The sequence below is a fragment of the Pan troglodytes genome, chromosome 10, assembly GCF_028858775.2.
Source record: "Pan troglodytes isolate AG18354 chromosome 10, NHGRI_mPanTro3-v2.0_pri, whole genome shotgun sequence".
Classification (NCBI taxonomy): domain Eukaryota; kingdom Metazoa; phylum Chordata; class Mammalia; order Primates; family Hominidae; genus Pan; species Pan troglodytes.
The window spans coordinates 61,523,363-61,549,485 of NC_072408.2; the positions used below are offsets into that span (position 1 = coordinate 61,523,363).

Genomic DNA, 26,123 nt, shown 5'->3' on the forward strand with positions numbered 1-26,123 from the left:
CATCCATCCCCCAAGGGTAAGAAAATTGTTAAGCTTTTTCCTCCTCTCTTGGAATTCATCAGTTACTGTCAATGAAGGGCCTGTGCTATGCACAGTAATGTGCTATGTTTTATGGACATGAAACGTAAAAGAGCAACAACACATGTTTCTTGCCCTGAAAAATCAGTCAAAACAGTGGCATAAATTTTGAGATACTAAAGACAGCATATGATCCTTCACATCATCACAATATAGTGACCCAATATCTCTGAAGGGAAAGAAAAAGGGCTTATATGAAATGTGCAAACATGAAGTATGATAAAAATGAAAATTAGCTTTTGGTTTGCAAGAGTAAATATTGAAATATTTTCATTAAGTTAGAATTTTAAAACGCCAGTATATGAATCCAAACTCATTGATACATTTACTGTCTCTTTATCAGATCACGCCTCCTCCATGATGCCTGTGAGAGGAAAAGATACTACCAATAAAGGCTGCAGTCTGAGTTTTTACTAAGATATGGACATCCAATACACAGCCTGTTGGACATTTTTAAGTTAAAACAAAAATATTTTCCTAATTAGCTAGTCCAAATGAAAGTGCAGTAGTGTGAAAGACCTTCAAGAAGAGTTATTCCACTAACTTCCAAAGGTTATCAGATCTAGTTTTAAAGAGAGTTGAAAGTTATTATAAATTAGAATCATTCAAGTTTAATTTTGCTAATATTCTGAAATTGGGCACTATGCATAAATATCAGCACTAATAAACATACTGGCCTGGAGTTGGAGTCATGTCTTACATCCACATAACAAATTGATTTCGCCTTTTCTGAAAATGTATAATGTAAAATTCATATGTGTGGTACATATATACTAACACATCTCACCATTTAACAAAGCCAGACATCTCAATTGTAGGATAATACTGTTAGCTAATTATGACTGTAGGGAGAAACTTACTAAAATGAACTTATATTTACAAGGGAGTAATAACTTGTTTTCATGCCTTTGATTGGCACCATAGACTGACCTCGGTCTTCTTTCATTTTTTTCATTATTTGATCCTTGTTATTGACATTTTGTTTGCCACTCTTAGCAGCTGTTTAACAATTACATTTATAAACTTGACAGGAGGCTTTTAGAAAATGGCTGAGAGTCTGTAATTGGGAAATGTACTTCATTTTTCTTGCTTCTGTTTTCTCTTCATAATAAGATGTTTGTTCCTTGTAAATAACTTTCTTAACTGTGTTATTGCCTTGGGGAGTACATGCAGTCACTCTGACCCAGGCAGCCTTATTATGGTGGTGGGGCCCTGGCGTCAGGCAATATTCAGACCAGCCAGGGCCCATTGTCACCTTCTTTCACTGCTGCTTGCCATGGCTGGAAATAAAGGGCAACAGTAATTACTTCTCAAAAGGTAGTTGCTGAGAAGGCATTTTTAAAGCGATATTGAAAGAAAGTTAATAAAGGCATACCTATAGAAAAACAGAATAGAATTTGGAAGACCAGAAGGAAGTTTATTTTAGAAGAGATACTGCCTCTCTTTCTTTCTCTTTCACTGGTGCTGATCAGGATTTACTAGCTCTTTCTACTAGTTCCTGAAGAAGAACAAACTGTACATCACTCCCTTTTATGAAACACTACCTCATTTCTAACTCAGTGAGATATAAATTAGCATAGGTACACTTGAGGCTACAACACATAATTTTCTGAGGTTATTTGAAGGGTTACAAAAGAGAGAAATAGGCTACACATAGGATCGTCTTAGTCCATTTTGTGCTGCTATAACGTAATACCACAGAAAGGATAATTTAGAAATAACAAAAGTTTATTGGATCATGGTTCTTGAGGCTGGGAAGTCCAAGATTGAGGGGCCAGCATCTGGCAAGAGTCTTCTTGTGGCATCATCCCATGGTGCAAGGGGAAAAAAAGGGTGAGAGAGAAAGAATGAGAGAAGGGGGCAAACTTGTTTTTCATAAGGAACCCGCTCCTGTGATAATGATATTAATCCACTCATGATGGAAGAGCCCACATGACCTAATCACTCACTCTAAATACTATTTTAAATACTTAGTGCAGTATTAAAAAGATTCCACCTCTTGATGCTGTTACAATAGCAGCTAAATTTCAACACGATTTTGGAAGAACCAAACATTTAAACCATAGCAGGGGTCATGATTATAATCCTGGGAGAATGCCTATGAATGAGTCAAACAGCCTCCTCTGCCCCATAGTGGGCAAGGCCAAGAGCCTCTCCACTGTGTCAGTGGGGGTTATATTAGTTCTTGTGAATCCTATGGAAACCACAAGGGTCTTATTGCATGGGTTCAATGAGCCTGGTCTCCTCTCCAATTCATCAGGGTGTTGGGCTCACAGATGAAATAATACACCATTGTGTCTTACTCTGCTGGGGCTGCCAGAGCACAACACCTTAGACTGGGTGGCTTAAACAACAGAAATTTATTTTTCACAGTTCTGGTAGCTAGATATCCAGATTAAAACATTGGTGGGATTGGTTTCTGGTGAGGGCTCTCTTTCTGGTTTTCAGACTGCTGCCTTCTTGCTTTGTGCACACATGACATTTCCTCAGCATGTGCTGCTGAAGAGATTGAGAACAAGCTCTCTGATATTTCATTTTTGTAAGGGCACTAATCCCACCATACCAGGACCTTGCCTTCATGACCCAAATACCTTCCAAGGACCCTATGCCCAAATATTATCACACTGCGAGTGAGAGCTTCAACATATGAATTTTGTGGAGACAAAAAATTTAGTACATAACACACTTTCCCTCAGATTGTTCCTAAGAAAACTTTGGGTGCTTGTAATTAGGGTTACACAATCTAAGCAAACTTCAAGATTACAAAAGATTTTAAAAGGGCCTGAGGGTACATTGCTAGCAAAAGTGACAAAATCTGGTGGTCTGATTCTTGTCCATTGAGTGAACAAGGAAGTATAGGGTACTATCTATAACTACAGTTAACTTCTTTTTTATGTTTCACTTCCTCTCAAAACAATTCATAAGTAATTTGATAATATTATGAATTATGGATTCCAAACAATGATACTCTACTGGATGTAAAACTTTGACATACTAGATCATAAATTAGAAAAATATAGACTCTAGCCAGCTTTGCAGCAAGGAAACATTATTAGGAAGAAATGCATTAATCCCATGTATTCTGCGTAATATGCATATTAATTTTTTATAGGATTTTAAGCATTAATATCATCTAAATTTATGTAAGTTTGTTTTACATCTGCACCTGTAGTGTTTATGGTATATCCTATTTATTGATATTTTTAAGAGCTTTAGGCATAAGAGCAGTAGGCTGAAATTGTTAAATTACCTACTTGATATTAAAAATGTCAGTTGATTAATCAAAGGAATTCCATCTAATTAATTAAACACCATTACATTTAACCTTTTCAGCTTAGGAAAATCCAACCACATGTAGGGAGCTGGCTCCTACACTGTATTATCTGTAGCACAGTCTTACTTGTTAGGCTATACCCATATTGTCTTGTCTTATAGTTGGAATAGTTTTCCTCGGGGTGGCTAACAAGAAGAAATGGATTTTTTAGTAATCAAAGTCATACTAAGTAACACATTCTTCTTGAATGCATAGCCAAAGTCATACTTCTCTGTGTTTGCTGTACCTACTTCTATTTCCTGATCAATAAATATTTCATCAGCAATGACACAAGTAATAGAGTTAAAAGAGCATGTTGCACAGGCTTTATATAATCAGTCCTCTAATACTACTTAGATTCTATTAGAATATTTTGTTTGTGTGATTTTTTATTTTTAATAGCTCAGAAAATACTACTTATATTAGGGGCATATCCTAAGTTTTAGAGATTGTAGGTAAGATATACAAATAATGTTTTGAAAATATTGGCCTACAAAGCCCAGAGGTTGTGCAAACCAGAAAGTCTGAATTAGAAGCAGATGTAAAATATTGTTGCCTAAACCCACTTAGTTATAGGAATGCAGTAACTATATGACTAAAAATTCATTTAATTCTTACTGTTTGGGGTCATGTAGATATGCTAAAGCATATATTAATAAAAATATAAGCAAACCAAAGCAAGATTCCAGTTGAAGAAGCAGAAATGGAAAGTTTTTTTGGATATATTATCGTATAGACAATGTCATTTTATAGACAAGGTATTTCTAATAAAAGTTTCATGATCCATAAGCCTTTTGAAATCAAGGATTAATTTTCTTTTTGTTTCCAGGCACTTGCTCAGTATGATTGTTGGTATTATTGATGACGTTGTTGTTAACTTATCTTGGCTTTCACTGTGGAAAATACTAATTTGTGTCTGGGATTCTACATACTTTTCCTTGTCTTTTTTTGTGTGCCGGGAAAGGGGAGGTGACTCCTAGCCATACAAATAAGGATGAAAAGTTGTTGCCAAAAATAGCTATAACTCATTGACACTGAATACATGGAAGGCACTCTGCAAAACACTTAAATTACCTCATTTTATCTCAAGTATTAGGGCCCATCTTTTGCAGATGAAGATACAGAAACAGAAGCACAAAGAGATCAAGTAACTTGCCACATAATACATATTCTATAAATTATAGTCAGGATTTGAACTGATGTTGGTCAAACTCCAGAACCTATACTGTAGAGTTTCATGATTTTGTGGCTAGGGCCTCATTTTAGGAATTGACAAACCAGAAAGAAGGTGAAAGTTGTTCAGCACAACCCCTTTAAGTGCATACTTATGACATGTGAAAAATAGATCTGTCTAGGGAGATTCCATGCCTCAGGGCCCAGAATAAAGTACCTGAGGGACAATTAGCAGCTTAAAGCTTTCTTCTCTAATTCAAATCTTGGGAATTTAAGTTATTATATTCAGGTTAATACAGGTGGGAGATGTAGGATAATGCTAATCTGTAACACTGCTCTAAGAATAAAAATTTTCTGCTAACAAAGTGGCTAGAGGTAGTGAAATATTGATTTATTTTTCTTTTTTTTCTTTTTTCTTTTCTTTTAATTATACTTAAAATTCTAGGGTACATGTGCACAACGTGCAGGTTTGTTACATATGTATACATGTGCCATGTTGGTGTGCTGCACCCATTAACTCATCATTTACATTAGGTATATCTCCTAATGCTTTCCCTCCCCCCCTGCCCCCCCCCCACAACTGGCCCTGGTGTGTGATGTTCCCTTCCTGTGTCCAGGTGTTCTCGTTGTTCAATTCCTACCTATCAGTGAGAACATGCAGTGTTTGGTTTTTTGTTCTTGCGATAGTTCGCTGAGAAAGATGCTTTCCAGCTTCATCCATGTCCCTACAAATGACATGAACTCATCCTTTTTTATGGCTGCATAGTATTCCACGGTGTATATGTACCACATTTTCTTAATCCAGTCTATCATTGATGGACATTTGGGTTGGTTCCAAGTCTTTGCTATTGTGAATAGTGCCGCAATAAACATACATGTGCATGTGCCTTTATAGCAGCATGATTTATAATCCTTTGGGTAGATACCCAGTAATGGGATGGCTGTGTCAAATGGTATTTCTAGTTCTGGATCCTTGAGGAATCACCACACTGTCTTCCACAGTGGTTGAACTAGTTTACAGTCCCACCAACAGTGTAAAAGTGTTCCTATTTCTCCACATCCTCTCCAGCACCTGTTGTTTCCTGACATTTTAATGACCACCATTCTAACTGGTGTGAGATGGTATCTCATTGTGGTTTTGATTTGCATTTCTCTGATGGCCAGTGATGATTAGCATTTTTCCATGTGTCCTTTGGCTGCATAAATGTCTTCATTTGAGAAGTGTCTGTTCATATCCTTCGCCTACTTGTCAATGGGGTTGTCTTTTTCTTGTAAATTTGTTTGAGTTCTTTGTAGATTCTGGATATTAGTCTTTTGTCAGATGAGTAGATTGCAAAAATTTCCTCCCATTCTGTAGGTTGCCTGTTCACTCTGATGGTCATTTCTTTTGCTGTGCAGAAGCTCTTTAATTAGATCCCATTTGTCAATTTTGGCTTTTGTTGCCATTGCTTTTGGTGTTTTAGACATGAAGTCCTTGCCCATGCCTATGTCCTGAATGGTATTGCCTAGGTTTTCTTTTAGGGTTTTTATGGTTTTAGGTCTGACATTTAAGTCTTTAATCCATCTTGAATTAATTTGTGTATAAGGTGTAAGGAAGGGATCCAGTTTCAGCTTTCTACATATGGCTAGCCAGTTTTCCCAGCACCATTTATTAAATAGGGAATCCTTTCCCCATTTCTTGTTTTTGTAAGGTTTGTCAAAGACCAGATGTTTGTAGATCTGTGGTATTATTTCTGAGGGCTCTGTTCTTTTCCATTGGTCTATATCTCCGTTTTGGTACCAGTACCATGCTGTTTTGGTTACTGTAGCCTTGTAGTATAGTTTGAAGTCAGGTAGCGTGATGCCTCCAGCTTTGTTCCTTTGACTTAGGAATGTCTTGGCAATGTGGGCTCTTTTTTGGCTCCATATGAACTTTAAAGTAGTTTTTTCCAATTCTGTGAGGAAAGTCGTTGGTAGCTTGATGGGGATGGCATTGAATCTATAAATTACCTTGGGCAGTATGGCCATTTTCATGATATTGATTCTTCCTATCCATGAGCATGAAATGTTCTTCCATTTGTTTGTGTCCTCTTTTATTTCATTGAGCAGAGGTTTGTAGCTCTCCTTGAAGAGGTCCTTCACATCCCTTGTAAGTTGGACTCCTAGATATTTTATTCTCTCTGAAGCAATTGTGAATGGGAGTTCACTCATGATTTGGCTCTCTGTTTGTCTGTTATTGGTGTATAAGAATGCTTGTGATTTTTGCACATTGATCTTGTATCTTGAGACTTTGCTGAAGTTGCTTATCAGCTTAAAGAGATTTGGGACTGAGATGATGGGGTTTTCTAAATATACAATCATGTCATCTGCAAACAGGGACAATTTGACTTCCTCTTTTCCTAATTGAATGCCCTTTATTTCTTTCTCCTGCCTAATTGCCCTGGCCAGAACTTCCAACACTATGTTAAATAGGAGTGGTGAGAGAGAGCATCCCTGTCTTGTGCCAGTTTTCAAAGGGAATGCTTCCAGTTTTTGCCCATTCAGTATATTGGCTGTGTGTTTGTCATAAATAGCTCTTATTATTTTGATATACATCCCATCAATACCTAATTTATTAAGAGTTTTTAGCATGAAGGGTTGTTGAATTTTGTCAAAGGCTTTTCTGCATCTATTGAGATAATCACGTGGTTTTTGTCATTGGCTCTGTTTATATGCTGGATTACGTTTATTGACTTGCGTGTGTTGAACCAGCCTTTCATCCCAGGGATGAAGCCCACTTGTTCTTGGTGGATAAGCTTTTTGATATGCTGCTGGATTTGGTTTGCCAGTATTTTATTGAGGATTTTTACATCAATGTTCATCAGGGATATTGGTCTAAAATTCTCTTTTTTTTATTGTATCTCTGCCAGGCTTTGATATCAGGATGATGCTGGCCTCATAAAATGAGTTATGGAGGATTCCCTCTTTTTCTATTGATTGGAATAGTTTCAGAAGGAATGGTACCAGCTCCTCCTTGTACCTCTGGTAGAATTCGGCTGTGAATCCATCTGGTCCTGGACTTTTTTTGCTTGGGAGGCTGTTAATTATTGCCTCAATTTCAGAGCCTGTTATTCATATATTCAGGGATTCAACTTCTTCCTGGTTTAGTCTTGGGAGGGTGTATGTGTCGAGGAATTTATCCATTTCTTCTAGATTTTCTAGTTTATTTGTGTAGAGGTGTTTATAGTATTCTCTGATGGTAGCTTGTATTTCTGTGAGATCAGTGGTGATATCCCCTTTATCATTTTTTATTGCATCTATTTGATTCTTCTCTTTTCTTCTTTATTAGTCTTGCTAGTGGTCTATCAATTTTGTTGATCTTTTCAAAAAAACCAGCTCCTGGATTCATTGATTTTTTTGAAGGATTTTCTGTAACTCTATCTCCTTCAGTTCTTCTCTGATCTTAGTTATTTCTTGCCTTCTGCTAGCTTTTGAATGTGTTTGCTCTTGCTTCTCTAGTTCTTTTAATTGTGATGTTAGGGTGTCATTTGAGATCTTTCCTGCTTTCTCTTGTGGGCATTTAGTGCTATAAGTTTCCCTGTACACACTGCTTTAAATGTGTCCCAGAGATTCTGGTATGTTATGTGTTTGTTCTCATTGGTTTCAAAGAACATCTTTACTTCTGCCTTCATTTCGTTAGGTACCCAGTAGTCATTCAGGAGCAGGTTGTTCAGTTTCCGTGTAGTTGAGTGGTTTCAAGTGAGTTTCTTAATCCTGAGTTCTAGTTTGATTGCACTGTGGTCTGAGAGACAGTTTGTTATAATTTCTATTCTTTTACATTTGCTGAGGAGTGCTTTGCTTCCAACTATGTGGTCAATTTTGGAATAAGTGTGATGTGGTGCTGAAAAGAATGTATATTCTGTTGATTTGGGGTGGAGAGTTCTGTAGATGTCTATTACGTCCGCTTGGTGCCGAGCTGAGTTCAATTCCTGGATATCCTTGTTAACTTTCTGTCTCATTGATCTGTCTAATGTTGACAGTGGGGTGTTAGAGTCTCCCATTATTATTGTGTGGGAGTCTAAGTCTCTTTTAGGTCTCTAAGGACTTGCTTTATGAATCTGGGTGCTCCTGTATTGGGTGCATATATATTTAGGATAGTTAGCTCTTCTTGTTGAATTGATCCCTTTACCATTATGTAATGGCCTTCTTTGTCTTTTTTTATCTTTGTTGGTTTAAAGTCGGTTTTATCAGAGACTAGGATTGCATCACCTGCCTTTTTTTTTGTTTTTTTCGTAGATCTTTCTCCATCTCTTTATTTTGAGCCTATGTGTGTCTCTGCACATGAGATGGGTTTCCTGAATACAGCACACTGATGGGTCTTGACTCTTTATCCAATTTGCCAGTCTGTGTCTTTTAATTGGAGCATTTAGCCCATTTACATTTAAGGTTAATATTGTTATGTGTGAATTTGATCCTGTCATTATGATGTTAGCTGGTTATTTTGCTCGTTAGTTGATGCAGTTTCTTCCTAGCCTCGATGGTCTTTACATTTTGGCATGTTTTTGCTGTGGCTGGTACTGGTTTTTCCTTTCCATGTTTAGTGTTTCCTTCAGGAGCTCTTTTAGGGGAGGCCTGGTGGTGACAAAATCCCTCAGCATTTGTTGTCTGTAAAGTATTTTATTTCTCCTTCACTTATGAAGCTTAGTTCGGCTGGATATGATATTCTGGGTTGAAAATTCTTTTCTTTAAGAATGTTGAATACTGGCCCCCACTCTCTTCTGGCTTGTAGAGTTTCTGCCGAGAGATCAGCTGTTAGTCTGATGGGCTTCCCTTTGTGGGTGACCCGACCTTTCTCTCTGGCTGCCCTTAACATTTTTTCCTTCATTTCAACTTTGGTGAATCTGACAATTATGTGTCTTGGAGTTGCTCTTCTCAAGGAGTTCTTTGTGTTGTTCTCTGTATTTCCTGAATTTGAATACTGGCCTGCCTTGCTAGATTGGGGAATTTCTCCTGGATAATATCCAACAGAGTGTTTTCCAACTTGGTTCCATTCTCCCCATCACTTTCAGGTACACCAATCAGACATAGATTTGGTCTTTTCACGTAATCCCATATTCCTTGGAGGCCTTATTGGTTTCTTTTTATTTTTTTTCTCTAAACTTATCTTCTCGCTTCATTTCATTCATTTGATCTTCCATCACTGATACCCATTCTTCCAGTTGATCCAATCGGCTACTGAGGCTTGTGCATTCGTCACGTAGTTCTCGTGCCTTGGTTTTCAGCTCCATCAGGTCCTTTAAGGACTTCTCTGCATTGGTTATTCTAGTTAGCCATTCGTCTAATCTTTTTTCAAGGTTTTTAACTTCTTTTCCATGGGTTCAAACTTCCTCCTTTAGTTCGGAGAAGTTTGATCATCTGAAGCCTTCTTCTCTCAACTTGTCAAAGTTATTCTCCATCCAGCTTTGTTCCATTCCTGGTGAGGAGCTGCGTTCCTTTGGAGCAGGAGAGATGCTCTGATTTTTAGAGTTTCCAGTTTTTCTGCTCTGTTTTTTCCCCATCTTTGTGGTTTTATCTACCTTTGGTCTTTGTGATGGTGATGTAGAGATGGGGTTTTGGTGTGGATGTCCTTTCCATTTGTTAGTTTTCCTTTTACCAGTCAGGACCCTCAGCTGCAAGTCTGTTGGAGTTTGCTGGAGGTCCACTCCAGACCGTGTTTTCCTGGGCATCAGCAATGGAGGCTGCAGAACAGTGGATATTGGTGAAGAGCAAATGTTGCTGCCTGATCGTTCCTCTGGAAGTTTTGTCTCAGAGGAGTACCCGGCTGTGTGAGGTGTCAGTCTGCCCCTACTGGGTGGTGCCTCCCAGTTAGGCTACTCAGGGGTCAGGGACCCACTTGGGGAGGCAGTCTGTCCATTCTCAGATCTCCAGCTGTGTGCTGGGAGAACCACTACTCTCTTCAAAGCTGTCAGGGACATTTAAGTCTGCAGAGTTTTCTGCTGCCTTTTGTTTGGCTATGCCCTGCCCCCAGAGGTGGAGTCTACAGAGACAGGCAGGCCTCCTTGAGATGCAGTGGGCTCCACCCAGTTCGAGCCTCCCAGCCACTTTGTTTACCTACTCAAGCCTCGGCAATGGTGGACACACCTCCCCCAGCCTTGCTGCCGCCTTGCAGTTTGATCTCAGACTGCTGTGCTAGCAATGAGCAAGGCTCCATGGGTGTAGCACCTTCCAAGCCATGTGCAGGATATAATCTCCTGGTGTGCCATTTGCTAAGACTGTTGGAAAAGCACAGTATTAGGGTGGGAGTGACCTGATTTTCCAGGTGCCGTCTGTCACCCCTTTCTTTGCCTAGGAAAGGAATTCCCTGACCCCTTGCACTTCCTGGGTGAGGTGATGCCTCACCCTGCTTCAGCTCATGCTCAGTATGCTGCACCCACTGTCCTGTGCCCACTGTCTGACACTCCCCAGTGAGATGAACCTGGTACCTCAGTTGGAAATGCAGAAATCACCCATCTTCTGCATCGCTCATGCTGGGAGCTATAGACTCTTTATCCAGTTTGCCAGTCTGTGTCTTTTAATTGGAGCATTTAGCCCATTTACATTTAAAGTTAATATTTTTATGTGTAAATTTGATCCTGTCATTATGATGTTAGCTGGTTATTTTGCTCGTTAGTTGATGCAGTTTCTTCCTAGCATTGATGGCCTTTACAATTTGTCATGTTTTTGCAGTGACTGGTACAGTTGTTCCTTTCTATATTTAGTGCTTCCTTCAGGAGCTCTTGTAGAGCAGGCCTGGTGGTGACAAAATCTCTCAGCATTTGCTTGTCTGTAAAGGATTTTATTTCTCCTTCACTTATGAAGCTTAATTTGGCTGGATATGAAATCCTGGGTTGAAAAACCTTTTCTTTAAGAAAGTTGAATATTGGCCCCCACTCTCTTCTGGCTGGTAGAGTTTCTACCGAGAGATCAGCTATTAGTCTGATGGGCTTCCCTTTGTGGGTCACCCGACCTTTCTCTCTGGCTGCCCTTAACATTTTTTCCTTCATTTCAACTTTGGTGAATCTCACAATTATGTGTCTTGGACTTGCTCTTCTTGAGGAGTATCTTTGTGGTGTTCTCTGTATGTCCTGAATTTGAATGTTGGCCTGCCTTGCTAGGTTGGGGAAGTTCTCCTGGATAATATCCTGAAGAGCGTTTTCCAACTTGGTTCCATTCTCCCTGTCACTTTCAGGTACACCAATCAGATGTAGATTTGGTCTTTTCACATAGTCCCATATTTCTTGGAGGCTTTGTTACTTTCTTTTTACTCTTTTTTCTCTAAGCTTCTCTTCTTGCTTCATTTCATTCATTTGATCTTCAATCACTGATACCCTTTCTTCCAGTTGATCGAATTGGCTACTGAAGCTTGTGCATTAATCACGTAGTTCTTGTGCCTTGGTTTTCAGCTCCATCAGGTCATTTAAGGACTTCTCTACACTGGTTATTCTAGTTAGCCATTTGTCTATCTTTTTTCAAGGTTTTTAGCATCTTTGTTTTGGGTTCAAACTTCCTCCTTTAGCTCGGAGAAGTTTGATCATCTGAAGCCTTCTTCTCTCAACTCGTCAAAGTCATTCTCCATCCCGCTTTGTTCCATTGCTGGCGAGGAGCTGCATTCCTTTGGATGGGGAGAGGTGCTCTGATTTTTAGAATTTTCAGCTTCTCTGCTCTGTTTTTTCCCCATCTTTGTGGTTTTATCTACCTTTGGTCTTTGATGATGGTGATGTACAGATGGGGTTTTGGTGTGGATGTTCTTTCTGTTTGTTAGTTTTCCTTCTACCAGTCAGGACCCTCAGCTGCAGGTCTGTTGGAGTTTGCTGGAGGTCCACTCCAGACCCTGTTTGCCTTGGTATCAGCAAGGAGTCTGCAAAACAGTGAATATTACAGAACATCAAATGTTCCCTGATCATTCCTCTGGAAGCTTCATCTCAGACAGGTACCCGGCTGTGTGAGGTGTCAGTCTGTGCCTACTGAGGGGTGCCTCCCAGTTAGGCTACTCAGGGGTAAGGAACCTACTTGAGGAGGCAGTCTGTCCATTTTCAGATCTTAAACTCCATGCTGGGAGAACCATTACTCTCTTCAAAGCTGTCACACTGGGACATTTAAGTCTGCAGAGTTTTCTGCTGCCTTTTGTTTGGCTATGCCCTGCCCCCAGAGGTGGAGTCTACAGAAGCAGGCAGGCCTCCTTGACCTGTGGTGGGCTCTGCCCAGTTTGAGCTTCCCAGCTGCTTTGTTTACCTACTCAAGCCTCAGCAATGGCGGGCTTCCCTCCCCCAGCCTTGCTGCAGCCTTGCAGTTCAATCTCAGACCGCTGTGCTAGGAATGAGTGAGGCTCTGTGGGCATGGGACCCTCTGATCCAGGGACAGGATATAATCTCCTGGTGTGCCATTTGCTAAGACTGTTGGAAAAGCACAGTATTAGAGTGGGAGTGACCCGATTTTCCAGGTGCCATCTGTTACCCCTTCCCTTGGCTAGGAAAGGGAATTCCCTGATCCCTTGCACTTCCTGGGTGGGGTGATGCCTTGCCCTGCTTCGGCTCACACTTGGTGGGCTGCACCAACTGTCCTGCCCCCACTGTCCAATGAGCCCCAGTGAGATGAACCCAGTACCTCAGTTGGAAATGCAGAAATCACCCATCTTCTGCGTTGCTCACACTGTGAGCTGTAGACTGGAGCTGTTCCTATTCTGCCATCTTGGAACCACCCCCAAAATATTGATTTAAGTTTGGAAGCAATAAAATGTATTTTTTGAAATCCACTGTAAATGTATATGAGAAAGTAAAAACTGAATGGCCCATTGCTTAAGGGTCACATCGTTGATGGGATTTAATGCCTAAGTTCAAGGCTGTGCCCAAGAATCTCTTGTGTTCATTTCTGTTAGAAGTCCCACTGGAAGCAGCAGAACTATCAGGATAAAAATAGTGCAAACTGAAAAGTATAAAAGACTGTCTGCTTTCAAAAGTGAGTAAACATTGGGAAAGGTAATACTCACCTAACACTTGTAAGAGGAGGAAAAAAATAAAAGTTATTACTGTTTTATTATGTTATATATATAAATGGAGATCTAATTCTTATAAGGAACTTTTGTTGAGTATGAGGCCAAGAAATGTACCATGGTCATGTTATAGTGAAGGTGATGATGACAATGGTGGGAATCCTTTTAATGCTGGAAGAAGAATTCTGAAGCCAATGTGTAGAGTTATTTTTTAAAAAATAGCTCCGTTCTTAGGATATTGCTAAAGAAACAAAACCATTGTAGCTTTTAGTGCATTAGAACCAAATCATGAAGATCTGGTGGCCAGAGTGACAGAGTATTTACTAACATCTAATACTTCATTAATGACCTAGAACATAATTACTTCCACATTTATATTATGTTATTGCCATATCTCAGGCTACACATTCAATTTCAATTTCACTTTTCCTTATTACTCTAAGATTTTTGGTAATCCAGTCAGGGTCTAAAATTGGTTGTACTGCTGCTGCCTTTTACAGTGGAAAATAAAATAATACTAGTTAGGATAATTGTCCTTTTTGGCTACACTGTGACATAGAGCGACAGAAGTCACTGGCAATAATCAGTTCTTAGCCATAATGTCGGGCCCAATTCAGCAGTGAGAACTAGGGTTAGATGTGGTAAAAGCCAAAACTCAACCCTTGTAGTTAAATGAAAGTCAGAACATGACTAGGGTCGAATGCCAGATTAACACATGAGGATTTGTTAGATCCAAGTAGGCCAGGCTGTACTGTCCAAAAGTTAAGATATAAACCTCTCAATTTAGGTCCAGAAAAATTCTCATGGCCTCCATGAATTCTGAAAGTACCATCATCTAGAATCACGATTGCCAAGAGGAAGGCAGCCATGGCATCACTTGTTAGCAGCAAGCCTCTGCTCACTGAGAAGTTGTCTCACATCTCATCTCTAACCCAGCTTATCTACTTCCTAGCAAAAGGCCACCTCACCCCTGCCCCTACTCCCACCTACATCTTTGTCCTTATTTGAATGGGACAAAAGTTGGAAAGCATAGCTTTATTTGATCATCTTTCCTTAGCCTTCTCTAGACTGTCAGGAGCCATAACTGGGTTTGACCTAAGATTAGGAACTTACAGTGAAGTTGTAATCTGTTTTTTAAAAGTTATTGAAACTGAGGCATATAACAAGAATTTATATTTCTAAAGATATTAACTGATTATAAAAGCCTTTAATATATATTACCTTAGTTATTTTTATAACAATCCTAAAAGATATAATAGGTATTATTACTCCAGTAACATAGAAAATAAAGTTCATAGTGCTAAGGGATTTTGTTTTACATCTTGTAGGTAACAAACGAGGACTCAGACTTTGGTCTTTTGATTTCAAGTTCAGTGCCTTTCCTATGATATTTTGTTTTGGAGTTGGAAGTAGCCCAAGATTGCAGTTACTGGATCAGAACTGTGGTTCAGTTGTACAATACATACATCAGATCAGTTGCTTCAATATTACCTGGGAATTTGTTAAAAATGAAAATTCTAGGCCCCCATCTCAGACTTACTGAACCTGAAACTTTGGGAGAGAAGACATATTATCTATATTAAGTGAGTCCTCCAGCTGATTCTGATGCATGTTAGAGAATCATCATTATAATGATTCTTTACCTTAGGTGTTTACAATAATAAAAATATTTTTGTTTATATCACCCCATATGGTCGGGTGCGGTAGCGCATGCCTGTAATCCCAGCACTTAGGGAGGCTGAGGAGGGTAGAACACCTGAGGTCAGGAGTTTGAGACCAGCCTGGCCAACATGGTGAAATCCCCATCTCTACCACACCCATCACCAGGTTGCTACTTGGGAGGCTGAGGCAGGAGAATCACTTGAACTTGGGAGGCAGAGGTTGCAGTGAACTAAGACCGTGCCATTGCACTCCAGCCTGGGTGACAAGAGAGAAACTCCATCTCAAAAAAATAAATAAATAAATCACTACATACTGTATCAGGCAGGAACTGCATGGTTATATACATTTTGCCAAGATGTTTATATATGGCTATTTATGAAATAATTATATATTATGGTTTTATATTTTCAGTTTATACTCAGGAATTTTGGGGTAACAGTATAACTAACGTCCAGTTTTAATTTTCTTTGAGGTTGCTGGTCCTCAGTTGTTTATACAGTTTCCACCGGGCTATATACTTGTTCCTTTAGGACTTTATTCTTCACAAAGAAAATCTCTTAATCCTTGCATAAATGCTAGGTTTCCAACAATTGATTCCCATGGAGGAATTTGTTTCCCCTCAAAGTATAATGCAAAATGCTGGCTATTTGCTTTATTTAACTGAAGAAACATTTTCTCTTTCTTTCTTCCTCTTCCTTTTTCCTCTCTCATTTCCATTGTCTCCCTCTTTCTGTTACATGCATAACAGAAACAAATGTATACATATGTTTAATTTTATAAAATTGTGATAATGTTGTATATACTACTCTATAACCAATATTTTAAACAATACACATTATTGTAAATCTCATGTTATTAAATATTTTATAAATAGCAATTAATTATCTACATAATATTTTGGAGCATAGATTTTTAACAGCTTTATTGAGGTATAATTAACATAAAATTTGATGATTTGAACATATGCATATATCTGTGTGTAGGAAAACAGCCTGTTGCATGTCAAAAGTGAGGCCATCTTGAAGTGAAACTGACATAATGACCAGTGTTTGACACCCACATACCAAAGTGTTCTGCAGTAAGGCCATTAAACAATCCCTGGTGCACAGGTAACCCCTCGTGAAGATACTTCTGTAAGGTCCACAGTATCCTCTCGGCTCCCTCAGCTTCCAAGAGGAAGGCATATGTCTGCTCTGGGGGTAGGTTTGCATATATTACCCACCCTGAACACTGTGAAACCATTATCACAATCAAGGTAATAAAAATATTCATCATTCCCAAAAGTTTCCTCATGTACATTTGGTATTGTATGTGTGTATATGTGTGTGTGATTGTGATAAGAACACTTAACATGAGATCTACTCTCTCAACAAATTTTTAAGTGCACAATACAGTATGTTAACCATAGATACTATGTTGTACAGGATATTTCTATGATCTCCAGAAGAACTTATTTACCTTGTATAACTGAATTTTTATACCCATTAAACAACTCCCTACATCCTCCTCTCCTCATGCCTTGCTAACCACCATTCTAATCTCTGCTTTTATGGTTTGACTATTTTAGATATCTCATATATAGATTTTGATAACATTCTGGCATTACCAAATTAAAGACATTTAGTTTATTTCCCAAGATTTTGCTATTAGAAGTAACAGTGGTGAACAACTTGCTATGAAAATCTTTGGGAGATATTTTAGATTATCTTCTTGGAATAAATTCCAAAATGTGTGAGTGGGTCAAGAGAGAAAGACATTTTCTTACACTTTGGAAAAATATAATCCATTTTATTCTAGCTTTCAGTTTGTGTTGCATCTATGCAAACATAACTTTTCTTTTGATTTTTTGTTTCATGGCAAAGGTGACAACATTTTGGTAGTGAAATAAACATTTTTTCATACTTTCCCAGGAGACATTTTGATTTCTTGTTAAAGCCGAGAGCTGTGCTAGAGCAGCAGGGTGGCTGGATTCCTCCTGCCATGGGCAGCTGGTTGTCTTACTGCTGATTTTATCCATGAGCCTTCTCAGAATTAGCTGCTTTCAAATTTTGTTTCTAAGAAAGTCAGGGTGGCCCTTGATGAGGAGTAATGGGAGGGAAGCCTAATGACTGAAATCAATAAGAAAAGTAAGTCTGCAGTGCTTTAAAATGGAAGGGAGAGATTGAGGCATTGGAGAAAATGGCTGCAGCTCAGGAAAGCAAACTTTAGGGGGGATTAAAAGAAGGAAACAGACTAAAAATAGGCTAATGTGTAGATATCAAAAGGAAGTAGATAATTGCCTCAGTATAAAATAAATAATATTCGAGCATGTCAGAAATTAGAATGAGTCATCTTGGGAGAAAAGACATTCCTTTTTGCTTAATGGAGATTTTTAGAGAGGATATGGAGACCACTTATGACAGATTTTTAAGGCTTAACAAGATATCCTCTAGCTCTCTTCCAAAACTATAATTTTGTGAAATAAAGTCACTAGTAAAGAGGAGATGTTGTGGATGTAATTGTCTCTTGAACTTATTCTTCTTTCTGGGTGTTTTAACATTACTGTCTTGTCCCTCTGTGGGTATTAATGAGAAGGCACTTGAGATAAAATGAAGAGCTGAACTGCTTTAAAAACTTTATCTGACTGTGAGGAACAGCTTAAAGAACTATGTAAGCAAAAAGAAAAGAGGCTACTGTATGGATTTCATCAGGTTGAATGAATAATTACAAGATGAGGCTTGATTTGTCCTCAAGGGATTCTTTCTTCTGCCAAACAAATCGCTACATTACTTTGTTAATTATACATATTTTTATTAATTGACCATGTTAAATGTAAAAATTCAAACAAATGAAAGTCTATAGTGCTTGCATAAGCAGCACATATACTAAAATTGGAATGATACAGAGAAGAAGAGCATGACCTCTGCACAAGGATGTCACACAAATCTGTGAAATGTTCCATACTTTTAGACCCTGAACAGTGCCTGGGCCCTGTGAAAACATCCAGAAAAGAAGTCTGCTGACTGTACTTACCCTACATCACAGTTGGAGAAACACCCAAACAAAGAGATGAGAAAGAACTAACACAAGAACATCGGCAACTCAGATCTCCAGTGTCTTATGTCATCCAACTGACCACACTAGTTCTCAAACAGGGCTTCTTAACAGGGCTGAGATGGCTGAAATGATTGATATAGAATTCACAATATGGATAGGAATGAAGATCATCAGATTCAGGAGCATGATAAAACCCAACCCAAGGAAACTAAGAATATAATAAAATGATAGAGGAGCTGACTGATGAAATAGCCAGTATAAGAAAAAACCTAACTGTCCTAATATTGCTGAAAAACACACAAGTATTTCACAATGCAATCACAAGTATTAATAGCAAAATAGACCAAGCTGAGGAAAGAATCTCAGAGCCTGAAAACTAGTTCTCTGAAATAATACAATCAGACAAAAATAAGAGAAAAGAATAAAAAGGAATGAATAAAACCTCTGATAAGTATGGGAATTATATAAGAAGGGCAAATATATGAATCAGTGGCATCCCTGAAAAAGATGGGGAGAAAGTAAGCAACTTGGAACATATATTTTAGGATATTGTCCATGATAACTTCCCCAACCTCTCTAGAATGGCCATCAATCAAATTCAAGAAATACAGAAAATCCCTGTAAGATTCTACACAAGATCACCCCCAAGACACATAATTCTCCAATTTTCCAAAGTTGAAATGAAAGAATGTTAAAGGCAGCTAGAGAGAAAAGGCAGATCACCTACAAGTAGAATTCCATCAAATTAACAGTGGACCTTTCAGCAGGAACCCTACAAGCCAGAAGAGACTGGGGGCCTACATTCTACATTCTTAGAGAAAAAAAAAAACCTTCATTTAAGAATTTCATATCCAGCCAAACTAAGCTTCCTAAGTGAAGGAGCAATAAGATCCTTTTCAGACAGGCAAATGCTAAAGGAATTTATTACCACCAGACCTATCTTATAAGAGTTTTTGAAAGAAGCACTAAATATGGAAAGAAAAGACTATTACCAGACCCCCAAAAAAAGACAGTTAAGTACACAGACCAGTGACACTATAAAACAACCATATAAACAAACCTGCATAATAACCAGCTAACAACAAAATAATAGGATAAAATCCACACCAAACTAACCTTGAATGTAAATGGGCTAAATGCCCCAATTAAAAGGCACAGAGTGGTAAGCTGGATAAAAAAGCAAGACTCAATGGTATGCTGTCTTCAAGAGACCCATCTCACATGCAATGACACCTATAGACTCAAAAGGAAAAACAGATGGAGGAAAATTTATCAAGCAAATGGAAATCAGAAAAAAAAGCAGAAGTGGCAATCCTAATTTCAGACAAAACAGACTTTAAACCAACAAAGATCAAAAAAGACATAAAAGGGCATTACATCATGGTAAAAGGTTCAATTCAAAAAGAAGACCTAACTATCTTAAGTACACATGCCCCCAACACAGGAGCACCCAGATTCTTAAAGCAAGTTCTTAGAGGCCTGCAAAGAGAACTAGACTACCACATAATAATAGTGGGAAACTTCAACACACCACTGACAGTATTAGACAGATCATTGAACCAGAAAATTAACAAAGATATTCAGGACTTCAACTCAACACTGGAACAAATAGATCTAACAGACATTTACAAAAATCTCCACACCCAAACAACAGAATATACCTTCTTCTTATCACCACATGGCACATACTCTAAAACTGACCACATGATCGAACATAAAACGACACTCAGCAAATGCATAAAACCCCACAAAATTATATCAGTCACACTTTCAGACCACAGTCCAAAAAAAAAAAATAGAAATCAAGACTAAGAAAATGGCCCCAAACCATAAGAATAGATAGAAATTAACAACCTGCTCCTGAATAACTTTTGGGTAAATAACGAAATTAAGGCAGAAATCAAGAAGTTATTTGAAACTAATGAGGACAAAGATACAATGTATCAGAATCACTGGAACACAAATAAGGCAGTGTTAAGGGGGAAATTTATAGCACTAAATGCCCACATCAAAAACTTAGGAAGATCTCCAATTAATGACCTACCATCACAACTACAAGAACTAGAGAAGCAAGAGCAAACCAACCACAAAGATAGCAGAAGACAAAAAATAAACAAAATCAGAGTTGAACTGAAGATGACTGAGACACAAAAAAAAAACATTCAAAAGATCAGCAATACTAGAAGTTGGTGTTTTAAAAATATTAATAAGGTGGGGTTGGTGCTTCCAAGATGGCTGAATAGGAACAGATCCAATCTACAGCTCCCAGCAAGATCAATGCAGAAGATGGGTGATTTCTGCATTTCCAACTGAGGTACCTGGTTCATCTCATTGGGACTGGTTGGACCCTGGGTACAGCCCATGAAGGGCAAGCCGAAGCAGGGCGCAGCATCACCTCACCTGGGAGGTGCAAGGGCTAGGATTTCCCTTTCCTAGCCAGGGGAAGCCATGAGTGACTGTACCTGGAGGAACGGTAAACTCCTACCCAAATACTGCACTTTTCCCATGGTCTTTGCAACTGGCAGACCAGGAGATTCCCTCCCGTGCCTGGCTCGGCAGGTCCCACGCCCATGGAGCCTTGCTCACTGCTAGCGCAGCAGTCTGAGATTGACCTGGGAAGCTGGAGCTTGGCAGGGGGAGGGGCGTCCACCATTGCTGAGGCTTGAGTAGGCCATTCTATGCTCACAGTGTAAACAAAGTGGCAGGAAATCTCAAACTGGGCAGAGCCCACTGCAGCTCAGCAAGGCCTGCTGCCTCTCTAGATTTCACTTCTGGGGGCAGGGCATATCTGAACAAAAGGCAGCAGACAGCTTCTGTAGACATCAACATCCCTGCCTGACATCTCTGAAGGGAGCAGTGGTTCTCCCAGCATGGCATTCGAGCTCCAATAGTGGACAGTCTGCCTCCCCAAGTGGGTCCCTGACTCCCATGTAGCCTGACTGGGAGACACCTCACAGTGGGGGCCAACAGACACCTCATACAGGTAGGTGCCCCTCTGGGATGAAGCTTCCAGAGGAAGGATCAGGCAGCAATATTTGCTGTTCTGCAGCCTCCACTGGTGATACCCAGGCAAAGAGGTTCTGGAGTGGACCTCCAGCAAACTCCAACAGATCTGCAGCTGAGAGGCCTGTCTGTTAGAAGGAAAACTAACAAACAGAAAAAAATAGAATCAACATCAACAAAAAGGACATCCACACCAAAACCCCATCTGTATGTCACCAACATCAAAGACCAAAGGTAGATAAAACCACAAAGATGGGGAGAAACCAGAGCAGAAAGGCTGAAAATTCCAAAAATCAGAACACCTCTTCCCCTCCAAAAGAACACAATTCCTCGCCAGCAAGGGAACATAACTGAACAGAGAATGAGTTTGACGAGTTGACAGAAGTAGGCTTCAGAAGGTCGGTAATAACAAACTTCTCTGAGCTAAAGGAGCATTTTCTGACCCATCGCAAGGAAGCTAAAAACCTTGAAAAAAGGTTAGAGAAATGGCTAACTAGAAACACCAGCACAGAGAAAAGCTTAAATGACCTGATGGAGCTGAAACCCACAGAACAAGAACTTCATGAAGCATACACAGGCTTCAATAGCCCATTGGATCAAGCGGAAGAAAGGATATCAGTGATTGAAGATCAAATTAATGAAATAAGTGAGAAACAAGATTAGAGAAAAGAGAGTGAAAAGAAATGAACCAAGCCTCCAAGAAATATGGGACTAGATGAAAAGACTAAATCTATGTTTGATTGGTGTACCTGAAAGTGATGGGGAGAATGGAACCAAGTTAGAAAACACTCTTCAGGGTATTATCCAGGAGAACTTCCTCAACCAAGCGAGGCAGGCCAACATCCAAATTCAGGAAATATGGAGAACACCACAAAGATACTCCTCGAGAAGGGCAACCCCAAGACACATAATTGTCAGATTCACCAAGGTTGAAATGAAGGAAAAAATGTTAAGGGCAGCCAGAGAGAAAGGTCGGGTTACCCACAAAGGGAAGCCCATCAGACTAACAGTGGATGTCTCAGCGGAAACCCTACAAGTCAGAGGAGAGTGGGGGCCAATATTCAACTTTCTTAAAGAAAAGAATTTTCAACCCAGAATTTCATATCCAGCCAAACTAAGCTTCATAAGTGAAGGAGAAATAAAATCCTTTACAGACAAGCAAATACTGAGAGATTTTGTCACCACCAGGCCTGCCTTACAAGATCTCCTGAAGGAAGCACTAAATATGGAAAGGAACAACTGGTACCAGCCACTGCAAAAACATGCAAAAGTGTAAAGACCATCGACACTATGAAGAAACTGCATCAATTAACGGGTGAAATAACCAGCTAGCATCATAAGGACAGGATCAAGTTCACACATAAAATATTAACTTTTAATGTAAATGGGCTAAATGCCCCAATTAAAAAACACAGACTGGCAAATTGGATAAAGAGTCAAGACCCATCAGTGTGCTGTATTCAGGAGACACATCTCACATGCAAAGACACACATAGGCTCAAAATAAAGAGATGGAGGAAGATCTGTCTAGAAAATGGAGAGCAAAAAATAAGCAGGGGATGCAATCCTAGTCTCTGATAAAACAGACTTTAAACCAACAAAGATCAAAAGAGACAAAGAAGGCCATTACATAATGGTAAAGGGATCAATGCAACAAGAAGAGCTAACTATCCTAAATATGTATGCACCCAATACAGCAGCACCCAGATTCATAAAACAAGTTCTTAGAGACCTACAAAGAGACTTAGACTCCAACACAATAATAATGGGAAACTATAACACCCCGCTGTCAATATTAGACAGATCAATGAGACAGAAAGTGAACAAGGATATCCAAGACTTGTACTCAGCTCTGGACCAAGCAGACCTAATAGACATCTACAGAACTCTCCACCCCAAATCAACAGAATATACGTTCTTCTCAGCACCACATTGCACTTATTCTAAAATTGACCACATCATTGGAAGTGAAACACTCCTCAGCAAATGTAAAAGAACAGAAATCACAACAAACAGTCTTTCAGACCACAGTGCTATCAAATTAGAACTCAGGATTAAGAAACTCACTCAAAACCACAGAACTACTTGGAAACTGAACAATTGCTTCCTACTGGGTAAATAACAAAATGAAGGCAGAAATAAAGATGTTCTTTGAAACAAATGGGAACAAAGACACAATGTACAAGAATCTCTGGGACACATTTAAAACAGTGTGTAGAGGGAAATTTATAGCACTCAATGCCAATATGAAAAAGCAGGAAAGATCTAAAATCAACACCCTAACATCACAATTAAAAGAACTAGAGAAGCAAGAGCAAACAAATTCAAAAGCTAGCAGAAGACAAGAAATAACTAGGATCAGAGCAGAACTGGAGGAGATAGAGACACAAAACGCCCTTCAAAAATCAACGAATCCAAGAGCTGATTTTTTGAAAAGATCAAGAAAATAGATAGACCACTAGCAAGACTAATAAGAAAAGAGAGAAGAATCAAATAGACACAATAAAAAATGATAAAGGGGATATCACAACCAATCCCACAGAAATACAAACTACCATCGGAGAATACTATGAACACCTCTATGCAAATAAACCTGAAAATCTAGAAGAAATGGATAAATTCCTGGACACATATACCCTCCCAAGACTAAACAAGGAAGAATTTGAATCTCTGAGTAGACCAATAACAGATCCTGAAATTGAGGCAATAATTAATAGCCTACCAAGCAAAAAACATCCAGGACCAACAGATTCACAGCCAAATTCTACCAGAGGTACAAAGAGGAGCTGGTACCATGCCTTCTGAAACTATTCCATCAATAGAAAAAGAGGAAATCTTCCCTAACTCATTTTATGGGGCCAGCATCATCCTAATACTAAAGCCTGACAGAGACACAACAAAAAAAGAGAATGTTAGGCCAATATCCCTGATGAACATTGATGCAAAATCATCAATAAAATACTGGCAAATTGAATCCAGCAGCACATCAAAAAGCTTATCCACCACTATTAAGTCAGCTTCATGCCTGGGATGCAAGGGTGGTTCAACATATGCAAATCAATAAATGTAACCCATCACATAAACAGAACCAATGACAAAAGCCACATGATTATCTCAGTAGATGCAGAAAAGGCCTTTGATAAAATTCAACAGTGCTTCATGCTAAATACTCTCAATAAACTAGGTATTGATGGAACGTATCTCAAAATAATAAGAGCTATTTATGACAAATCCACAGCCAATATCATGCCGAATGGGCAAAAACTGGAAGCATTTCTTTCGAAAACTGGCAGAAGACAAGGATGCCATCTCTCACCACTCCTATTCAACGCAGTATTGGAAGTTCTGGCCAGAGCAATCAGGCAAGAGAAAGAAATAAAGGGTATTCAACTGGGAAAAGAGGAAGTCAAATTGTCTCTGTTTGCAGATGACATGATTGCATATTTAGAAAATCCCATAGTCTCAGCCAAAAATCTCCTTAAGCTGATAAGCAACTTCAGTAAACTCTCAAGATACAAAATCAACGTGCAAAAATCACAAGCATTCCTATACACCAATAACAGGCAAACAGAGAGCCAAATCATGAGTGAACTCCCATTCACAATTACTACATAAAGAATAAAATCCTAGGAATCCAACTTACAAAGGATGTGAAAGACCTCTTCAAGGAGAACTACAAACCACTGCTCAATGAAATAAAAGAGGACACAAACAAATGGAAGATCATTCCATGCTCATGGAAAGGAAGAATCAATATCGTGAAAATGGCCATACTGCCCATGGTAATTTATAGATTCAAGGCTATCCCCATCAAGCTACCAAAGACTTTCTTCACAGAATTGGAAAAAAAACTACTTTAAATTTCATATGGAACCAAAAAGAGCCCCCATAGCAGACAATCCTAAGCAAAAAGAACAAAGCTGGAGACATCAGGCTACCTGACTTCAAACTATAATAGTACAAGTCTACAGTAACCAAAACAGCACAGTACTGGTACGAAAACAGATATATAGACCAATGGAACAGAACAGAGGGCTCAGAAATAACATCACGTATCTACAACCATCTGACCTTTGACAAACCTGACAAAAACAAGCAATGGGGAAAGGATTCTCTATTTAATAAATGGTCTTTGGTAAATTGGCTTGCCATATGTAGAAAGCTGAAACTGGGTCCCTTCCTTACACCTTATATAAAAATTAACTCAAGATGGATTAAAGTCTTAAATGTAAGACCTAAAACCATAAAAACCCTAGAAGAAAACCTAGGCAATACCATTTAGGACATAGGCATAGGCAAAGACTTCATGACTAAAACACCAAAAGCAATGGCAACAAAAACCAAAATAGACAAATGGGATCTAATTAAACTAAAGAGCTTCTGCATAGCAAAAGAAACTACCATCAGAGTGAACAGGAAACCTACAGAATGGGAGAAAATCTTTGCAATCTATCCATCTGACAATGGGCTAATATCCAGAATCTACAAAGAACTTAAGCAAATTTACAAGAAAAAAAACCATCAAAAAGTGAACAAAGGGTATGAACAGACACTTCTCAAAAGAAGACATGTATGCAGCCAAGAGACATATGAAAAAACGCTCATCGTCACTTGTCCTCAGAGAAATGCAAATCAAAACCGCAATGAGATACTATCTCGTGCCAGTTAGAATAGTGATCATTAAAAAGTCAGGAAACAACAGATGCTGCAGAGGATGTGGAGAAATGGGAACGCTTTTACACTGTTGTTGGGAGTGTAAATTAGTTTAACCACTGTGGAAGACAGTGTGGCAATTCTTCAAGTATCTAGAACTAGAAATACCATTTGACCCAGCAGTCCCATTACTGGGTATATACCCAAAGGATTATAAAT

At 39.0% G+C, this 26,123-nt stretch overlaps 1 non-coding gene across 1 annotated transcript; it reads left to right on the forward strand.

The window, feature by feature from the left end:
• Positions 1 to 18,052: 18,052 nt before the first annotated feature.
• On the forward strand, positions 18,053 to 18,159 carry LOC112205056 (U6 spliceosomal RNA). Its single transcript, XR_002938921.1, has one exon. It is a non-coding gene; the product is annotated as a U6 spliceosomal RNA (small nuclear RNA).
• The last annotated feature ends 7,964 nt before the right edge of the window (positions 18,160 to 26,123 follow it).